We start from the raw sequence: 20,326 nt of genomic DNA, 5'->3' as shown, positions 1-20,326 counted from the left end.
ACCTAGTAGCAGGAGAAAGACACACCCCGTGCTGCAGGTGCGGGAGGGTAGCAGGAGATAAAGGTAAAGTTGAGTTCATGATTACCCCCCATGAAAACTAATTTTTAGCCTCTGGTGACACAGGATCAGAAACAGAGCAACAAAGACACAAATTCAGCCATATAACAAAGTATAGATTTAAAGTGTTTAGGAAACAGGAATTTTGAACTCAGAATCTTTTATTTTTTTTATTATGTTTTTTAAATAGGAGAGCTTAACTTTTTTGGCTATTGTTGTTCCTTTTTCTCCCCAAAGCACCCCACTACATAGTTGTGTATTCTTAGTTGTGGGTCCTTCTAGTTGTGGCAAGTGGGATGCCACCTCAGCGTGGCCTGACAAGCGGCGCCATGTCTGCGCCCAGGATTTGAACCGGCGAAACCCTGGGCCGCTGCAGTGGAGCGCACGAACTTAACCACTCAGCCATGGGGCCGGCCTCGTGAACTCAGAATCTCTTAGACTTGGCTTTGAGTCCTGGCTGGGCTATTTAATAGCTATGTGACTTTGGGAATGTCACTTAACTTCTCTGATTTCAAATACCTTATCTTCAAAATGACAATAGGAATATCTACCTCAAGGGGTTACTATAAGGATTAAGAGGGATGATGACCATGAAGAGTTTTGAGAGAGGACTTATCAGTCTAGGTGTATGAGTCAGAGTTTGCTCAGGGAAGATGAACCACTATGAGTGATACAGAATAAGGGATTTATTATAGGGATGAGACCTAGCATGGGGGGTGGTAATGCAGTCTATTCAAGACTGTCATTTCTGTGTCTTGGTTGGGCCCAAAGTCAGCAGAGCTGGAGGCTGTGAAGGGCAGGTGGATGTGAAGTGGGAGACTAAGGTTCAGCTGGAACGTGGAAGGGTAGACTGGGACCATGTCTGTATTTCACCACCTCTGCTCTCGATGACCCAAATGGCCTGCAGGATAAGCTGGCACCTTTACCGCACAGCTTCCCGTGTACCTGGCCCAGGATTCAGAGAAGGAAGGAGGATATCAGGTGGGAGCCACTAGAACTACGTGCCCACCTTCTACCCCTACCGACAAGGTGACCCAGCAGATCCTCAGTGTGCATGAGGTGCAGCCGCGCCTGCCCTGCAGCGACCTTGAGAGCACAACAAAATGACTGTAGCTTTGCTCCTGCCTTTCATATCTTATGCAAATTTGTCTTGTGGCCCACCTTAACCTGGAACGATGCAGAGAAGAGAATTCTGGGAAACGTAGTCTCAGCTTAGCTAAGTTGACATAATATAATGCTACCACAGTCCACCCTATGACAATGGCATCCATACATATTTCTTTTAATCAGATTAAGTGTCCAAATAAAGACAATAGCAAGATCACACCTTGCCTCACACAATGCGACTATCTCATAAACGACCAAAAACACAGTAACTTTCTCTGTAAAAGAGGATACAAAGTTCTTTATCCATCATTGGGAGATGTTCATTCCTCTTCCAACGGAGTCATACTCATCTGGTGCTATTTTGTAACTTAAATACTAAGATATCTCGTTAACTGCCGTTAACTCATCTTATGTTAGATGGTAAAGAAATGAGAGAGGGGAAGAAAAGGAGAAAATAATAGTCATAGCAAAATAAGGAAGAAGTACTCCTTACTATAATCGTCCTCATTTCTGCAACTAGTCATATGGTCGTAGCTGGTATTTATAACTACCTTCTTCTTCTACCCATTCAATATTCCCTTTGCCCACAATAAGCATTTTCAGGTGGTCAAGGTTCCTTGATGAGGGTGACCCAACCTTTATCCTTAAAGTGTCTGGACCAGCAGTCCAGCCTGGACTAGGTCGCTATAGTTTACCATTGATTTTTATCACAGGACACTGGAGAACCAAGAGATGCCCCAGGGGATCTCCTTCATTCCAGACATACTAGCATACTCCTCCTTACCCCCACTGTATAGTAGCAACCAGTTTCCCCTTGATGAGATCAATAACCTATGCTGCGATTGATCATAGTAGTCCTTCTTTGCCTGTTGATTCCCTAGCCCAAACAGCCCAAACTGGTCAGGAGGCAGTCCCAACTTCCAGTTTAATGGAATCATTGCTGGGGTAGATGTATTTCTCTTTTGCAAACTAGACAAGAAGAGCCCCAAGATGCAGGCACAAAAAGTGAATGCTCCACTAGTGGTATCACTGATGGTTATAGTGAGAGAACCCACTCCCATTTCTACCCCTTGTTTCAAGAAGCCACAAATCCTGTCCATGGGAGAAGAGTACTATATAATTGTCACTGATTCAGAGCATATGCCTCATCCTGTAGGATACTGCCTGAGCTCTGCAAGGTATTGCTGCCCAGCAGGTGCCACAACTATGTCTCCAAAAGGCCATTCCACCATACTATCAGGTCAGCTGCTTCCGGGTCATGGAGAACATTCTAAGATCAGGGAATTCCATGAGCATGAACCCATCACTATGCTTCATTGGCTGTAAGATTTTTGTTCCTTGGTCAGAAGCAAGTATTGAATACCATGACAGTGGATAAGGCATTCTGCAAGTCCACGTATAGCGGTTTTGGCAGAAGCATTGTGAGCAGGAAAAGCAAATCCATATCTAAAGAACATATCTACCTCTAGTAAGAACAGGGTGTTGCCCCTTCCATGATGGACACCAGTCCACCATAATTGACCTGCCTCCAGGAGGCTGGTTGATTTCCCCCCAAGAGATGGTATACTGTCAAGGGCTCATTATTGGTCCCTGTTATTGGCATATTGGGCACTCAGTAGTGGCTATAGTCAGATCAGCCTTGGTGAGTGGAAGTCTATGTTGCTGAGCCCGTGCATAACCTCCAATCCTGTCATCATGGCCACTTTGTTCACAAGCCAATTGGTCAAGGAAAGGGAGGTGGGGAAAGAGGTTATCTGATCTCCAGAATCAGTCATGTTGTCTACCAGATTATTAAGGTCCTCCTCTGCTGGGGTCGTTCTTTGGTGAGTAAAGATACAAATATCTTATATTTTATACCCATTCAGAGAAGTCTATACATATACCTCTTCCCCAAGCCTTCTTGTCACCAATTTTCCAAGTCTCTGACCATCCAGCCAGACCATTATTCACTATGCATGGATCAGTGTAGAGCCAAACCTTTGGCTATCCCTTCTTCTAAGCAAGATGAACAACTCTGTCCACTGGAAGGATATTCATTCACTATTGTCCTTCAGGGACACCCTGGAGAGGGGCTATGTTTTGTAGCCATCCATCTTCAGGCAATGTCAGCATCTTGAAGAGAACCATGTATAAACCAAGCCCCAATTTTTTCTTCTTCAGTCAATTGGTCATAGAAAACTCCCTATGCAGCCATAGATGCAGGTTAAGAGGGAGAAGACAATATGGCAGGGAAAGGATTGGCTACATCATTAGTGGAACCCAGAGCAAAATGGAAATAAAAGGCTCTTGTTCAAAAATTATTAAAATTTCAAGACAGTGAGAGAAGGGCATTAAAACAGATTTTGGGCCCTTCTAAATGTGGGCCCTGTGAGAATGCCCAGGTCATACTCCCATGAAGCTTACCCTCAGCAGGAGTATAGGCCATGGCATCTGTGCTCCTTGTTCATGCAACTTGCAACTTGCTTTTGCTTTGGGCCCTATTTGAGCCTGCTTTCATGTATACCACTTCCATATGATGATAGAGTGATGCATGCATAACCAACTTTATGGTTTAATGTGTCAAAACACCTCACACCCAGTTCATGAAGGGCCGCTCAAGTCACATGGTAACTTGGTGGCCCATAGTCAAATGTGTTCAGCCTCTATAAGGGCTCATGAGCAAGGCAAAGCTGTTGCTCAAAGGAGAATAGTTATCCATATAGGGATGGCATATCTGCTCAAAATGCTGATGCACTTTGCTGTGATTTACCTATTAAGGCCCAACAAAGGCTTCACATAAACATTCCCGTCTTCCACAGACTCTTCAAGCACCATTGGATGTGTTGGGTCCTACAGCCCAAGTGGCATACCAACTTGCACAGCAGCCTGGATTTGTTGAGGTGCCCTCTCTCATTCTGAGTCCCATTCAAAACTATGCAAGCATGAGTTCAGAAATGACACAAGCTACATCCATTAAGCATGGACCACAAAGCAGAACAGACCAGAAACTGTGAATGGATCCATATGGCTCCATCATCACCAAAGAAAAATCGCTCCAGGGACATAGTCTGTTGATGTTTAGTGAGTACTACTAGATTCCTTGAATAGAAAAGTTAAGACGTTAGAGGTGTAGAAGGCCATACAGTATAGTGGTTAAGACTGGGGTCTCTCGAGTCGGCCTGCAAGAAGACCTGGGCCCAAATCTAACCCCATCAATTTCAAGCTGTTTGAGTTTGAGCAAGTCACTTACAACTGAACCTCTCCAAGCCTCAGAGGGGATAATAATAGTTATCTATTAGTTACAACTATTAATAGTTATCTAATAGTTATCACAACTTTATAAGTTTGTTATAAGGATCACATGAGCTACATGTGTGGAGCACAGGGCCAAGACACAGAGTGAGGACTCAACAAATGGTTCACTTTTCTTACAGAGGAACCGAATTTAGAAGTCCCTGGATTTGGGTAAGAAGAGATTGTGGGTGAGGCTCCTGGGAGGACTGCCAGTTACATATAGAGGTAGGACACCATATGCCTCTGACTTGAGGTTTAAAGGGAGGAAAGTGAACATAGGACATGTTCAAGTTACCACTCTGCCATTCCAAGCTGTGAGACCTCAGGCAAGTCATTCTCCATCTCTGGGCCTCTATTATCTCAGGTGTAAAAAACAGTAGGGCTGACATCTCCACGACTTCCTGGTGTCTCCCACCTCTGCCAGTCTATGGCTGTGTGGTGACTCTTTACTGCTGTGACATGCGTGTCCCTCCATCCTTGCAGCCATGACAGCCCACCCACAATCCCAGCGGAGACAGCGTCAGCCAGGTCCCTGCAGCTTTTTGCCCCAGAAGCAGGTCCGGCAAAGACCAAAAAGAGATTTTCAACATTTATGAAAGCTCCGGCAATGTCTCCCACATATACAACCGAACTATTTTAAGCCCCAGCTATTTTCTTTTTCTTTTGAAGAGTGGGTGGATTTTAAGACAAACAGACTAATTAGGTATATGTTAGCATTGCCGCAAAAGCAAAACAGTCAGATTTCCCAGCACGACACAAAGTTAGGACTGGAATTTGCAGGATTTGAAGGGAAGCCCTGGAATTGTTCTGTTTCTCACACCCAGGGGTGTTGGCTCTCTGACCACTGTCCTCTCACTGGGCCTCTTAAGGGGAGCTTCCAGGAAGGTCTCCATCCTGGGGGTAAAAGGGCGGGGACAGAGAGATTCCCCCCTTCCTCTCTCCAGGCCCCCAAGTTAAAAGCAAAGACACCACAAACACTTAAGCAATTAGAGAATAATTTAAAACAAATGTGGACTGGAGTCCACACGGAGCAAAGGAGGCTTGGCTTCATGTGCAGCGCAGCAAGAGTTTTCTTAGTGCTTTATCTTTCGCTGAGGAAAAGAGACTCCTTCCTGCCCCAAACACACCCAGGATTCTGAGGAAAGCTTCCCTCCCACACACAAACACGCACAGGCCCCTCGCTACTTTCTTTGCTGTTCCAAAGCAGCCTGTAGCCCGGTGCAGCTGCCCTTGAACATAAATTCCTCAGCGTAGCAGCTATGAAAGTCTCAGCTGCATATAGCAGAAAATCCAAAGTAACAGTAGCATACATGAAATAGAAGTTTATTTCTTATTCATGTAAAAGAAGTCCGGAGGTAGAGAGGCCCAGACTGTGTGTGGTACAGAGGATGTGAGGAAGTACCCAGGGGTAAGCAGGAGTGAAGCTGCCCTCTGGGACCTTCCAAGGACATGACTGTGACCTTGAGCATTTTATCAGGCCAGCAAGGAGGAGGGCATCTGCTCCAACCTGCCTATGGTCTGCCTGTTGGATATGTACTATTTTTCATTCATTCCTCCTACAGAATATTTACTGAGCAGTCATGAGATGCCAGGTCCTAATGCTGGGTGCTGGGGCATAGAATCATGAAAGCAACTCTGTCCACACTCTCATGGAGCTCACATCAAGGGAGGAAGATAGAGAAAAAGGAATGAGATAAAATGAAAACTGTGGCTAAGGGGTATGTAGCAAACAGCCAGGATAGTGCGATGGAGAATATCAGGGGAGACCTACTCAGTACAGAGTGGGATGGGGCATGGCTAGAATTCTATAGAAGTGGTGGGGAGAGACATCCATGGAGAGGTCTTCAGGTGAGCCAGGACTCTCAAGAAGCAGGTGGAAATGTTCGCAGATCTTGTGAACATGGCTGCTACTGAGCAAATAGCAACCAGCTACACTGCTCAGGGACAGAGATGGAGATAGTGGAACTCACACAGCGCTCTACAACAGGCCAGCCCTGCGCTATTCTGTTAAACCCGCGTGGCAGAGATGAGGCCCACTTAATGCAGCTCAGGCTCACTCAGGGCAGCTGTGACTGGCCCGACTTCAGATGAAACAGCAACAAAGAAGCAAAGCTGGAATTTGAACTCAGGTCCTCAAGTTCCAAGGCCAGGCCCTTTGCACACACCGCTACTCAACTCCTGAGAGGAAATGGATCTATTTCCGAGCATCCGTTTGAGTTAGAGAGAGCAGGATACTGGCCCCAAAAGCTCAGTGCTGGTGCCCACGGAGAACTGACAGACCGACAAGGGCCACAGAGGCCAACCAGCCTAAAGCATCACATTACACTCTCCAGACCTAATTGCTTTACAGACTGAACAGCACAATTTACAGTCAGCTCTGGGATAAGGATGTCTCCCCTTCCAGTGTCTGCTCTCTTCCAGGAGATTCCAGCATTTTCCTCAGAGACGTTAGACAGAGGCCCGCAAGGCTGAGGCTCTCTGGACTCAAAGGCAACCATTGTGAAAGCCCCGAGGAGGGGCCTGTCGGGAGGAAGAGGAACTAAGTGCTATTGCAGGCTCGAGCACAACTGAGGGGCCACCCCAGATAAATCTCGCCAGAACTCATCTGGAGACGACATGATGACACAGAGGTCAACCCGAAAGCCGACAAATTAACTGCCTTATGCTCATTCAAGTTTTTAAGTAATCAAATAACTCAAACCCAGGTAGACAGTCTTAATCCCCCAGAAATAGCTTGCTTTATAAATCACCCACAGAAAACTATTTCTCTCTATTTCCCCCAAATCCCCCTTTTTAGTAGAAAGTAGTTATTTTTAGATTAAAAATAAGCCTTTTCAAACGAGTCAGATTATCTCTCTGTGTCATCGCTTTAGAAAATAAAACCTGAACTTCATAGAGTGGTCTTCCCTTTTTCTTCAGAGTATCATCTTCATCCATTTCTAAGCCATGCCCTTTTATTTATAACCAGAAGGCCACATTTCATGAAAGCGGTGACCTTATGTGTAGGGATGTCACTGTGAGAATTCTTATCATTCTTATGTAAGTGTGCACTCAGAGCGTGTGAGAAAGCAAAGTCATTGTCTGCAAGCTTCCCAGATCTCTTTGTTCCTCCCATTTTTTTCCCAACTTCCCTTTGAAGCCAAGGAAAAATGCGTAGCTATCGGATAAAATTGGGGGAGAGTAAATAAGAATGTGGGTTGAAGCTAAGCTAGGACCATATTTATCTACTCTGGGAGTTTTCATCCGTCGGTCAGTGGTCTGTTCTTCTGTTAAGGTTGGGCACACGATTATCATCAGCCTTATAAGGAGGCCAGATCGTGGTCACTCAGAGGGCCAGAGCTCTGTCCACTTTACTGTTATTCTTAAGTGTCCCTTGGGCACCTTCCCACTTTGTTCCTGAAGTGATGAGTCCATGATTCTGCTGGTTTTGTTTTATCAAACTTCTCGACACTTCCACATGTCTGCAACAAAAACCAACATCAGGAGGCAATGTTAATGAGCAGAAGGTGAACTCAGGAGGTTGCCAGGCCTGGGTTTGAATCCATTCACTGTGCCTTAGTAACTGTGTGGTTATGATCAAGTTAACTCGTCTCTCTGTGCTTTGATTTTCTCCTCTGCAAAATGGGAATGATAGATATAATGAAAACATGATACGTGTGAGGCACAGTGCATGGCACACACAACACTGGCTACTGTTGTTATAGTAATAATCATTATCATTATCATTATTATTGTTATTACAACATGAACAGCCCGAGAATGGATAGCACTGATGTATGCTCTTTAAGGAAAATGAATGTCTTCACTTGACAAAGTCACACACAAATAAATCGTGGATATATTTATTTTCTACCTTTTCACCTCATAAATCTAGATAATAAATAAACTCATGTACATAGATGGAAAACCCTGTAAACAGGACAATGGAAAGGAACAGTGGCGTGAACAATGCTAACTGGCAGATAATCAGTACTCACTTGTTCTGCATGTGTGAGACCTGCTGTGTGGACAGACCTGGGCATTCCTTGCCGGTCTCTACAGTAGGATTAAGGGTTTGGATCCAAATGGTGGGGCAATCAGGAATATGGGCTGGGCTCCACGCCAGTCTCTTGCCTTCTGCCTCAGGGAGAGTGCTCCTTCTAGGACAGACCATTGGCCTTCAGGCCCCTGACTGGGAGGGTGGAAGGATGGAATCTTCAAGTCAGACTCTGAGTAGCTGGTTCCAAACCAGAGTCTCAGGGTTGACCGGGGCAGAGAAGCCAGGTCAGAGAGAAGATTCCATGAAGGGAAGCTGGGTTGTGGCAGATAATGTCGATGCTTGCAGATGGTCCCCTGGGAGATCTTTCTCCTGTTTCTCTGCTCACCCCCTACTTTGTTTTGGTGTGATTTCAATCACCTGCACCTGCAATTCATCTTTGGCGGCCTGTCTTCTGGCTGCGGGAGCCTCTTTGCCCCTCACAAGAAAGCTGGGAGGGTTGCTTATGACCCTGTCCTTTAACCCGTGTCTATAGGGTGGGGATCATAAGAGTCCAGGCCATTAGCCTCGGGTACTGGCCACTCCAAGGCATAACTTCCAGCCTAGAGGCTCCCCGCAGAGTCAGGCTGAACACTTCCCCCAGTAGACTTTGCCCGAGACAGTTCCTTGCTAGTCTTCCTCTCCTTCCCTGTCCAGCCTCCCTACTCCCTAGAGGCATTAATAAAATGCTCATATATGAGTCCCTGTCTCAGGTCCGCTCCTGGGATAGCCCACCTTAGCCATGCATCAAGGGAAGAGCCTAGAGCCTGGGAAGCCGATGTGTTCTCCCCTAAGATTTCCTTCCTGCCAGCCAGATACAGAACCTCCATTTCACTCTCTGCTTTGTCTTTTGGGATTTGATCCCCTTCAGCAGCGTTCTAATCCTTGGCTCTGGTTCTTGACCATCTTCAAACCCCAACACATAACAGTAACACACGAAGTCTTGGAGCTGAGAGAGCCACCTCCCAAGGGGTCAGACAAACTTCCCAATTCCCAGACAGTGGGTGGAGCCTTTGCAAAATGAGACAGTGGTTTCCAACCTCACCAAGTCCCCTTTTAGCACTATTTCTGTGATGAGGAGTTCAACCTTGGCTGTCATTCTGCATCCATATGTTAGCCTGGTCCAATCACAGATGAGATCCCTTTGGGCACTGGGGTTCCTGATTGGCCCCACAACTCAATCCTCACTCTAAACGCCTCAGAAAGGAGATTCAGTCTGTATCCGGGACCCTCACTGAGGTCCCTGGAGGATAAAGCCCTGGTGAGTTCCCCACCAAACCCCCTTACTGATGAGACCTCTGGAGAAGACAAGTGAGACCAGGAACGTTCTTATCCTGCACTCTCTCTAGGTGATAAACTGGGAACCCAAGCTTGGAAAAGATAACAGAATTCAGGAGCTCTGAATCCAGGAGCAAAGCAGGTATTGTACCTCTCGGAAACCTACACAAGCAGGGAGGAATTGGGTAGAATGCACAGAGGAAAGAAGAGGAAAACTTAGCATGTGGATCTGTCAACCAGATCTGATGCCCTAAAAAAGTCGCAGCAGGTCTTAGGTGCCACCAACATCCAATTAAAACTTGTAAGCAGGATGTAATAGCATGGTGGCATTCTGAGTTAAGATAATTCTAGCCATAAGCAAAGAAACCTATTCTTTAGCCAACATATGCAGTCTTATTACCTAAGAAACAGGCTTTTTTTTTTAAGCTTCCTTGAAATACTGAAAACAACTCATCACTTTTGATGGACCCCCAGAGACTGGAAGCCCAAGTAAAGGAAGCACTGGTGCTCACCCTTTCAAGATTGTTGCCATCATTGGTAACGTCCTCAGTGGAGGGCTTAGGAGCAGGTCAAAATGGATAGAGGCGGTTGCACTGATTTCCCCTGAATCTCCCCTGCCAAAATACGGGCGACTGTGAGGGTGATGGGAATACTCACAGGTAGTCTCTGGGGATCAGGATCAGACAACCCTTTCAAGGTGGCTAAAGCCTCTCAGTGGTTTCCAGTGATTCAGAAGGGCAGAAGAGTGGATAGAAATAACTCAGTCTCCCCTGTGACTCTGGTCTCACCCGGTGGGACCAATCCACTCCCCTATTGCCCAATTGCTTGTCTGCTTTGGCACTTTTCTCTGCAAAAAGGAGACAAATATAGGCAAACCTACCTTATGGGCAGGCTAAGAAGCTCACTCCAACAAAAGTCACAGGGAAGCAACAGGTCGGGGTCCTCTTCTCGTGTGTCCCAGCATCCATCCATGGCACTTGCGTAGACATCGAGTTTGCAGCATTCCAGGCATCTGGAATCCCCAGACAGCACACTCCGGCTGGGTAATTTGGGGCAAGGATATGCAGCTTCCCTCCACCGTGCACTACTTGTTTCTTTTTATCTTGCCCCTAACTTTTTATGGAATTCTGCATGTAAGGCCAGAGTTCGAGTGCCAGCAAGCACACAATGTCTCCATGGGGAAATCATTATTCTTGTGTGTTTGAAGCGCTTGCTTGAACCGTCTCTAAATTATTTCTCTGGAAATCGGTCTGGCTTAAATGTGTTTATCCCTCTGCCTTTGTTAGTCCTCGTTTGCCTTCGCTGGTCATTAGTAACAGATGAGCACAGTCAGAGTAAGGTATTTAGCTCTTTGAGGGAATGTAGTTGCTTCCACATTTCTAGCCTGATAGAATCAACGAGAACTGGGGAAGGATACTCTATGGCTCAGAGCCCAGGGAGAAGAAAGTAGAGTTTGACAGGGGATAAAGAACTCGCCGTGGAGAAGCTTAGGAGATGTCTTCATTTATGTAATTGAGTGTGTGTGTATACACACACACACATTTTTTCCCTTTCTTTCTGAAATACAGCAGATCTCGCAGGAGTTCCAAATCAGAAGTGCAATAACAAGAGGCTAATGAGTGGGAAATTTTGTCCAGAAATGGAAAACAAAAGCAGTGTGGAATTCTCTGTAGGGCCTTGTCCAGTCTCCTGCGTGATTCTGCATAAGTCGCTTTCCTTCTCTGAACAGTGGAAAACATGGACCAGAGCCGAGAGCCCTCCCAATTTTGATTTTCCAGGGTTCCAAAATACAGAAGGGTCAATAGTGAAAAAGACCCCCAGGTAGGCCAGGCAGAGGGGCTCTCCCGGACTCAGAAGGCATATTGTAGGGGAGTGATGCAGTGACAGGTAGCATGGCATCGAAGTTAATGGTGTCTTCTGGAGTTCCACAGCAGAGGATGAAATCCAGGCTCTGCTACTTCCTAGCTATGCAACCTTGAACCAGTTCTTAAATTCTCTGTGCCTCTCTTTCCTCATCTGTAAACTGGGGCTAATAATAATTGCTACCTCAGAGGGCTTGAGGGAGAAATAAATAATGTGCATCAGGTATTTAGAACTGTACCTACCCACGCACGAAGTGCTCAGCAGATACTTTTTGTAAAAGTCTATATCTATATGCACGTTTCTATGTGTATGTATGCACGTATACATATATCACTCCCGTGGGGTCGGAAGGTCTGTCAGCGAGTGTGGCAGAGACTGCCAGATGCCTACCAATAGCCTTCTACCCTTAGGAAAAAATAAAAACAAAACCCTTTCCCAAGATGCCAGTATTCAAAGCTCAGCAAGCTTATTTCAGAGCCCAGACTTCAGGGACACAAGGAAGGTTGATGGAGTAGGAGGTTAGGAAGGTTAGCTGTAGGTTGAAGTGAGAAGGACCAACAAGTCTTGTCTGTGTCTTTCAGACAGCAAGGAAGCCTCTAGAACTGTAGAGCAGGGGTGTAGCTGGATCTAGAGGGTGTAGAAAGGCACTCTGGGATAGGATGGAGGATGGATTTGATGGTGGGCAAAGTCTGTGGTGGGGAAGCCGATGGCGAGATGTTATAATCCTCCACTGAGATGGGGGAGACCCGAGCTAAGACAGCAACAAAGAGGACATGGATGAGGGCGGGGTCTAGAAATCCTCCATCAGAGGATTTTGGAATTCAGGATCAGAGGATCCTCATTCAGAGGATCCTGACTTCTGCTTGGGAGAATCAGTAGGAGTCATGCCAATGACAAACATGGGAAACAAAAAGGAGCATTTCTGAAGAGGGGAAAAAGGTAAGCTCAGTTTGGGATATTAGATTAACGGCGCCTGAGGGGCCCCCAGGGAGATACATTCAGGGTTGTTAAAATAGGAGTCTGCGGCTTAGGAAAGCATTCCAGGCTGACCTAGAAATCAGGGCAGATGCAGGGCAATCTGATCAAGGTAGAGACTGAAGCCCTGGGAGGGGATGAAACAGCTCGAGGAGATCCCAGAGAGCAGAAGAGATCATGGTGAGAACCCAGCTTACATGGGGCTCTGCTCTTCTCCTAGCACAGCCAAAGCATCAGATGCCGATGCTGGGAAGCAAATCAGCTCCCAGATCTTCACTGTGTCCTGGTACCCTCTGTGGCATCCTCTGAACCAAGCCTGGGGCTGCCATCTAGTGCCTTGGTCCCCTTTCAAACCTTGCTAGTCGTGAACTTGGAATACTATTAGCAGCCACTGACCACACTGCGCAGCCCTCCCTCTGGTCTCCATCCGTGGCAGGCAGCGTCCCTTGGCTGGGTTCTCATTCCCACATGAGCCTGAGGCTCCTTCAGAAGAGGATAGACTGTGAGGGGACACCTTTCTTTGATCTTCCAACCACACAAGGGACTTCATGGAGCGGCTCACATACTCAGCCAGGTGTGTCAAATGGCATCTGAAGTGCCAGGCAGGAGAGGTGGCCTCCTTAGCTCTCCCGGCCTTCTGTGTCTCTATCAGCTTGATCTCCACAAGGGCATTTTTCAGTAAAGAAGTTTAATACAACAATTGATGTTTATATCCAGCCCAATCCCCTCATCTCCAATTTCTGTCTCTTTATCTTTTAACTCAAAAATGGTGGGGAATAAGCTGGAAGTGAGTGGGGGACAAGTAGAGTGTGGAGAGGATTGTTAAGAATACTGAAGATTTATTCCAAGTTGAACTTTAGTTGGGAGAGGCCAGGAAAGGTTAAAACCTATACCAAGTCCAACAGATGAGATTGATTTTCTCCTCAGTTGTCTGGTCTGAGAGGATGAGTTCCCCTCCACAAAGGAGAGGGGCCCGGGAGCAGCTGCTTCAGCATCCACAGTTCTGTGAGGTGGTTTTACGTTAAGCTGCCCTCCCTCTATAGTAAGGGCATAGCAAGAAAGAAGTCTTCAAGATACAGCATGGAATATTTGGGTCAGGCATAAGAAAGAACTTCTAGGCAGTGAGAACCCTTAGGAGAAAGCTCTAGAAATATTATTTATTTGGATGTAGTTTTATTGGAAAGCAAAAGAATGGATGAGGCAAAAGTTTCCTTCCAGCTCCAGTAATGCCTACCCAAGAAGAAAGTTAAATACCTCTAAATTCTGGGGAAAAATTAGTTGGCGTGGCTGTGTGGTGAAATGGCTGACGCCTGGGCTTTGGAGCCAGAAGGACGCAATGTTTCATCCCAATTTCAACACTTGTTAAGTGGGTGGCTTTGCCCAAGTGAAAATAACCACACTGAGCCTGTCTTCTCATCTATAAACTGGGCATAATAGGGATTCTAGTGAACTAGCCAGGGTATTTTACCTACTGGAGAAAACATACGTAAAGCAATCCACGCATAGTGGGTACTCAATTTTTTAGAAGTTAGACTAGGTTTTCCGTTTACTTCTGTTTTTCTGTTCACATAATAAAGCCTCAAAGCACTTAGCTCTGGTTTCTATTACAGTTGAAAATGCATTCAGATCTGACTGGGAGCCAGTGCAGATTCTCAGGGCAAAAAACAAACTCCATTGTCTGCTTGTTTATGATTAGTGACATATTACCCATTACGTCTAGGACTGGCTGTGACTGGCGAGAGAAACAAAGGCCCTGTGAAGCGTCTAGTTTGTGTTCTGGTTTAAACTGCAGAGTTTTTATGACACTGACATCCAAGGCTTATTGTAATGGAAGCGTGGTCCAGGTCCCGGGGAAAATGCCCAACACCCAAATGACCCCTGGGGAATGGAAATGAGGGGGAATTTCACTTCAAAGTAAACTTAAAGCCAATCCTTTATCTTTTCCTCATGTCTCCAATGCTTACCACGTTGCTTTCCTAAAGCACAGCCTCAATTCCCTCTCTTGGACCAGAGGCAGATTGTTAAAACTCTCTCTGTTGAGAGCCTCTCAAAAGCCAAGGCACTGAATTTGTGACCTCAGAAGCAAGGAGAGCAGGACAGTGTCCCTTGATTAAGTGTATTTGGCAAATGAAAGAGACCCACCACCTGCAGGCCTTTCACAAGAAGCATGAATCCATCTACAGCATCTCCTCTGGACCGAGGATCCCTCTGGATCGAGGGAACTCTGTGTGTGAGATCACTAGCAGGGCTGGTGTCCTTCGTGCACATGAGCAAATAGGAATGAGCAGTCTGCACTGGGTCCAGGTCCTTTGGTCTTATCCTTGGCACAGCGACCTGCCTAGCTGACCTTGGTACGTAGGTCTCTGAGTAGCTGAGTTCTTGGGTACACTTTGAGGCACTAAATGTCATGTCTTTCTGGTTTTCGTTCTCATCCTATTTCAGAAGGACCTCAGGAATCCTGGAGATAAGGGTAGCAAAATTCTCTTAGATCACAGACGCTGCCCATAAAATCTCCAATTGGTGTTAAAATTCCCCCATCAGTTAATATGTGCTGGGCTATATGAGACACAGGACTTATATACGCTGATGAAACCTATTACATTTTGTATTTCAAGAACATGTCATGGACACTTAGCTAATAGCTGGATTAGTATCTTTAGGGCTTTTCAATAGAGCAGGGTATATGGGTCAGGGTCCCAGCAGGAAAGAAGCAGATGTTCAAAGGAGAAATTGAAAAGAGCGTAATGAAGGGACCATTGACACGGTGTGGGTTGAGTTAGGGGATCAACAGGGGTGGTGCAGCACCCGGAGACAAGCAACAATGGAAAGCCATTACCACCTGTAGTAGTTTCCTGTTGCTGCTGTAACAAATTACCTCAAATTTAGCGGCATAAAATGACACCTGTTTATTATGTCACAGTTGTGTAAGTCAGAAGTCTGGTTGCAGTGTGGTCCAGCTGGGTCCTCTGCTTGGTCTCACAGGGCTGAAATCAAGGTGTTGGCAGGCTGTGTTCCCTTCTGGCAGCTCTGAGGAGGAATCTGCTTCCAAGTTCATGCAGGTTGTCGGCAGAATCCAGTTCCTGGCAGATGTAGGACTGAGACCTGTTTCCTTACTGACTGTCAGCTGGGGGCTGCCCTGAGCTCCTAGGGCCTCCTCTGTGGCCCCCACCTCTCAGAACCAGCACTGAATCCTTCTCACACTTGGAATCTCTCTGATTTATTCTACGGCATCTATCTTACTCCAGCCAGAGAAAGTTCTCTGCTCTTAAAGGCTCGTGTGATCAGATTGGGCCCACCTGGATAATCCAGGATACTCTCCCTATTGTAAAAAGGCCATAACCTTAGTCACATCCTTTGCCATGTAATGTAACATACACACAGGTTCCAGGGGTTTGGGTGTGGTCGTCTTGGGGAGACCATTCTGCCTACCACACCGCTCCTACAACTAAAAAGACTAAGGGAGAGCCCTCTTACCAGAATGCAGCAAAAGCCGTAGCCCTAGGACAGGGTGACTGGGAGGGTCTGTGGCCATATGTATACAACTACTGCACCCTGGCAAGGAGGGGGAGGGGAGTAAACACTGAGATCTCTCGCTGCTCACCCTCTGACGTCCTGCCACTGCCTTCCATTGGCTGATCCCAACTGGCCTTGAGTGGGCAAGGAAGCCCAGGTGATGGAGTTCACAGAGTTCAGCCTTCCTGGACACAGATTGGCACAGATAAGGGTAGAGAGTGAGTCCCTAGGGGAAAAAGTAGAATAGCCAGCCTATGACGGTATCAAGTGACTCTAAGCTGTAATCCCCTTAGGATCTGACATTTTTAACCAGGCCTGGAAGAATAAACGACAGGGCAGCCCAATGGGGCACTGTTTACTTGAGTAACTTGACTCCTGAGAAAGATGCTTCCCAAGGGAAGGATACATGGAGGTGGGGAAGTTGGTTTAAGGACAAGGGGCTAGTAAACCGAAGGGAGGCCTGATTCTAAGATCAGTGCGCTGTCACTCAGATTAACATTGACCCTTTCCACCGGCCTCATGCCCAAGTCTTGGCCAAGGGGGCCCTGATAAAGAGCAAGCAAAGACGAAGGAAAGGTCTCCAGGCAACACTGAGAGTGTGAGGAGCAGAGCATGGCAGCATGGCAGCCGGGATTGGTGATGGCAGCTGTGGTTTGGAAGCCACAGCATTAACTGTAGATGTGCTTTTGGTGTCCACACCAGGGATCTTGGCCCAGACACTGCAGCCGCTGAGCTAGGGAAGCCATCTGGGCAGAGCTGGCACCGCTGCCTTTTGAGAGGGCTGAGTTGTCAGCATTCTGAGCTGGAGCAGGAAGGGCTGTGCATCCAAAGGGTCGCATCAAGAGGACTTGTTACAGCACCAAGGAACTGAAACTTCTTCAGGAAGCATGGGGCAGGGGACCAGAGAAATACTCTTTTGTGTCTGTTATTATCCCATTCTCACCTGTGGGCTGGGAAACGTGGAGTTACATGTAAAGAGGAGTGGGGCTAAGTGTACGTGTTCATCAGGGTTCCAGCAGGAAACAGGCCATCACACTCAAACTGGGTTGTTTAAGGCCAGCTCAATGAAGGGGCTACTTCCAAAGGCGTGGGCAGGAGAGAGAATCCACACACAGTAGTGCTAGAACCTAGGACCAGCCACAGCAGGGAGCTATTGCAATTCCTAGGCCTGAGGGATGAAGGGAGAGAGTGGTTAGCAGAACCCAGAGGCGGAGCGGGCTGCCCCACAGGAGCTGCAGGCTTCAGTAGAGGGGCTTGCCCACCAGATAGGTTAAGAACTGGGGATGGGAATGGATGAATCTCCTATATCCCTTTTTATGAGTCTCCCAGCACTGGTGCTCCACTCCCACCCAGCATTGAGCAAATCCAAGGCAGTCCATAGAAGTCAGCTTCCCTGGGCACAGAGAAGGATGGAAAGGGCTGGGGACTGAATCCGGAGGGGCAAGTCGAAGATATCCAGAGCAGTCACTGCACACAAATATATTCTACCACCAGCTGCCTACTGCTCTGTAGCCTGTCTATCTGATGCATGAGATAAACTCATGCATGTTACACAGCTCACTCCAGTGGTCTTAGGAAATGGGTCAGAAATAAGCCCATCCGCTCTGATATAATTAGCATTACCACCATGGAGTTTTCTTGGGTTTTGGTGAACTTTTTAAAATGACCCAATTTAGATATCTGGTTACTAGAGTTCAAGCCAAGCGATAGTATTAAAAGGTGGTGTCAGGTCAATGCATTCAGCGTAAAGGGTCATGGTGGTTCCAGAGCTGCATTTGAATTTGCCACAGAAAGATCAGGTCTGATGTTCCATGTGCAGTAGGAGGTCCATGGGACCCGAATCAGTGCAATGAAGTAAAAAGCCACTAAACAGTTCCCTGGTGACCTGAGTTAATCAGATTTCACCAAATGCTTAACCACGATGTGGAAAAGAGTTTACATATGGGAGAAGCTGGCTTGTTCCATCTACATTTGATCTCTTTCTCCTTTGAAGCAAAATATTTCCCACAGGGTGACTTTTTAAAACTCTGACCATTTAATTTGGGGGAACAAAATTTTTTTTTATGTAGGAAAAACTCAACTTTGTGTGTTCTCCTTCAGATCCCGACTTTCTGAGATTATGTATTTTGCTGTTGGGGAGCTTTTTCCTCCTCAGTTATACAATAAACTCTTTGTTATTCAACATTCTATTAACCACAACCCTCTAGTAACCAGCACATCTGTAAATCTCCAGCACAATAATTGTTGTTCATAATCATGACCCCGGGGCTCTGCGTGGTCTCAAATGCCTTCCGAGCCATCAAAGAGAATGCACTAAAATGAGTTTGCATTCCCAGAGCACACATCAACCAACCACAGAGGGCAGGAGTCCAGATAAGTGCTAGGTAGAAGAAGAAATAAACTGGGGATTTCAAATTTGCCACAGGTAATTCACTGAGTGGATAATAAAAATCTACACTACATCTGTTAGAGCTTCTCCCGCCAGTGACTCTTCACGGTCAACGTGGACTCCACCAAAATATTTGTGTGTGACTTTCAAAAGTACACGGCTGTAAAAGCAGACGTCAGTGTGCCCAATGAAATCACCGCCGCTTGTACCTACTTTGTATTGTCCATTGGCAAAGTAGAAGTAGTTAAAAAGCTTTTAAAACCTGAAACTTTCTGAGCTTTGGACCGGGTGAGATATACTCTCTCCCTTAGGCTGCTACTGCGTTCTGATTCCCATCTGCCGACCACACAGTAGCAAACTCGTAGGCCATTTCCAGGCTTTGGGATGGACAAGACCAAGCTTCACATGGAATGCTCCTTTCCCTCTGAGAGAATCTCTGTATTAGTCACAGCCACATAAAAGAATAAAAGCATAAAAAGAAACAAAGAAGAAGGAGGAGGAGGAGGAGGAGGAGAAAGAGATTGAAGTTGGGAGGGGCAATTTTAGGACTAGACTGATCAGGACTCCTAAGCTCCAGCTCGGTTCTTAAATGGAGCAATGCAGGAGAAAGGTTGAAGAGTATGTTTCTGCAACACAAGGCAATTTTCATTCTGGGGGAAAACCAACTCATTAGACCCCATGTAAGGTTTAGTTATAAGTCAGGTTCAATTATCATCAAGGACTGGATTTGACAGATAATGTATAACTTTTATGTTGATTGGCATGTGGGGAAAAACCAGCTGGATTAGGGAAGAATGAAATATGATTCTGTACCTAGTTAGTAGCAACATCTCTTCATAGCAAAACTGAACATATTTGATTTTAAAGAAGAACAGCAAAAACAGGATGCCATGATTTCCACAGACGGAGATAAGCCAATCCCTAGAAGGAAGCTTTCAAAACGTTATGGTACAGTTGCCCTCCCACTCACCAACCTCCTCTCCCCCCACTTCCAGTCCTATTTCTATAAAAAATTATAACCTTTGTTGATTCTCCATTTCACATTTCAGAAAGGCTGAGATAAATGATAAAATGCATATTTCCAGTGGTGGTCTTTTTTGGCGTGTCATCTAGAGTATATTTTCCATAGGCACCATACCACCTACAGTTTAACATCATACCCGACTCAGGTCTTACCAAAAGACAATAACCTATCATGGAATCTTATAGTCCTTATATCTTCCAAATTTCATGTTTTCCACCCAAATACCCTACATCATCCCCAATTGTCTACTTTAGTGTTTCTCAACTGGGGTACTGCTGGCACATGGGCTGGAAAAATTCTCCCCAAGTGTGTGGGGCATTTGAATATTGTGCATCTCTGGTCCCTATCCACTAAATGCCAGTAGTTCTGCCACCACCACCAAAAGTCTTTAGGATGACCACATTTACAAGCACTTTCTAGGAGGGCACTATCTCCCCCATGAGAACCACTGGCTACTTCGTGTGAAGGCTCCAAAGCAGTGATGGAGAAGCCAGGTGCAACCAGGACAGGGCCGGCCAACTGACTGTGCTTTCCTAGCCCCATCTTTTCTGGGCCGCTTGTCTCCTTGCTCTGTACCTAAAGCCACAAGCTTACAGGGTCATCAGTAATACAAATATGATGCAAAAAGGCCTTGGTTTTGTATAGACATTTAACTTTTTTAAAAAATCCATGGTATCATGGGAAGTCTGATTCATGTTAGTATAATTTTCTCAGCTCCCTTTTCTCCCATCCCCTGGGATTCCTCAGGATCAACTTCCTGTTGCACTATCTCTGAACTATCTGAAGTTCAGTGCCAAATTGCCTAAGCTTTAACAAGCTTCACATAGCAGTT

The 20,326-nt window shown here is 46.2% G+C and overlaps 1 long non-coding RNA gene across 1 annotated transcript; it reads right to left on the bottom strand.

Annotated features, from left to right (window-relative positions):
* Positions 1-5,744: 5,744 nt before the first annotated feature.
* On the bottom strand, positions 5,745-11,232 carry LOC138919507 (uncharacterized). The gene is made up of 2 exons (XR_011429721.1): positions 10,611-11,232; positions 5,745-7,898 (listed from the first exon to the last, which is right to left on the bottom strand). It is a non-coding gene; the product is annotated as an uncharacterized lncRNA (long non-coding RNA).
* Positions 11,233-20,326: the final 9,094 nt, after the last annotated feature.

The sequence above is a fragment of the Equus caballus genome, chromosome 20, assembly GCF_041296265.1.
Source record: "Equus caballus isolate H_3958 breed thoroughbred chromosome 20, TB-T2T, whole genome shotgun sequence".
In the NCBI taxonomy this organism is placed as follows: domain Eukaryota; kingdom Metazoa; phylum Chordata; class Mammalia; order Perissodactyla; family Equidae; genus Equus; species Equus caballus.
This window is presented reverse-complemented; position numbering and strand designations above follow the sequence as displayed.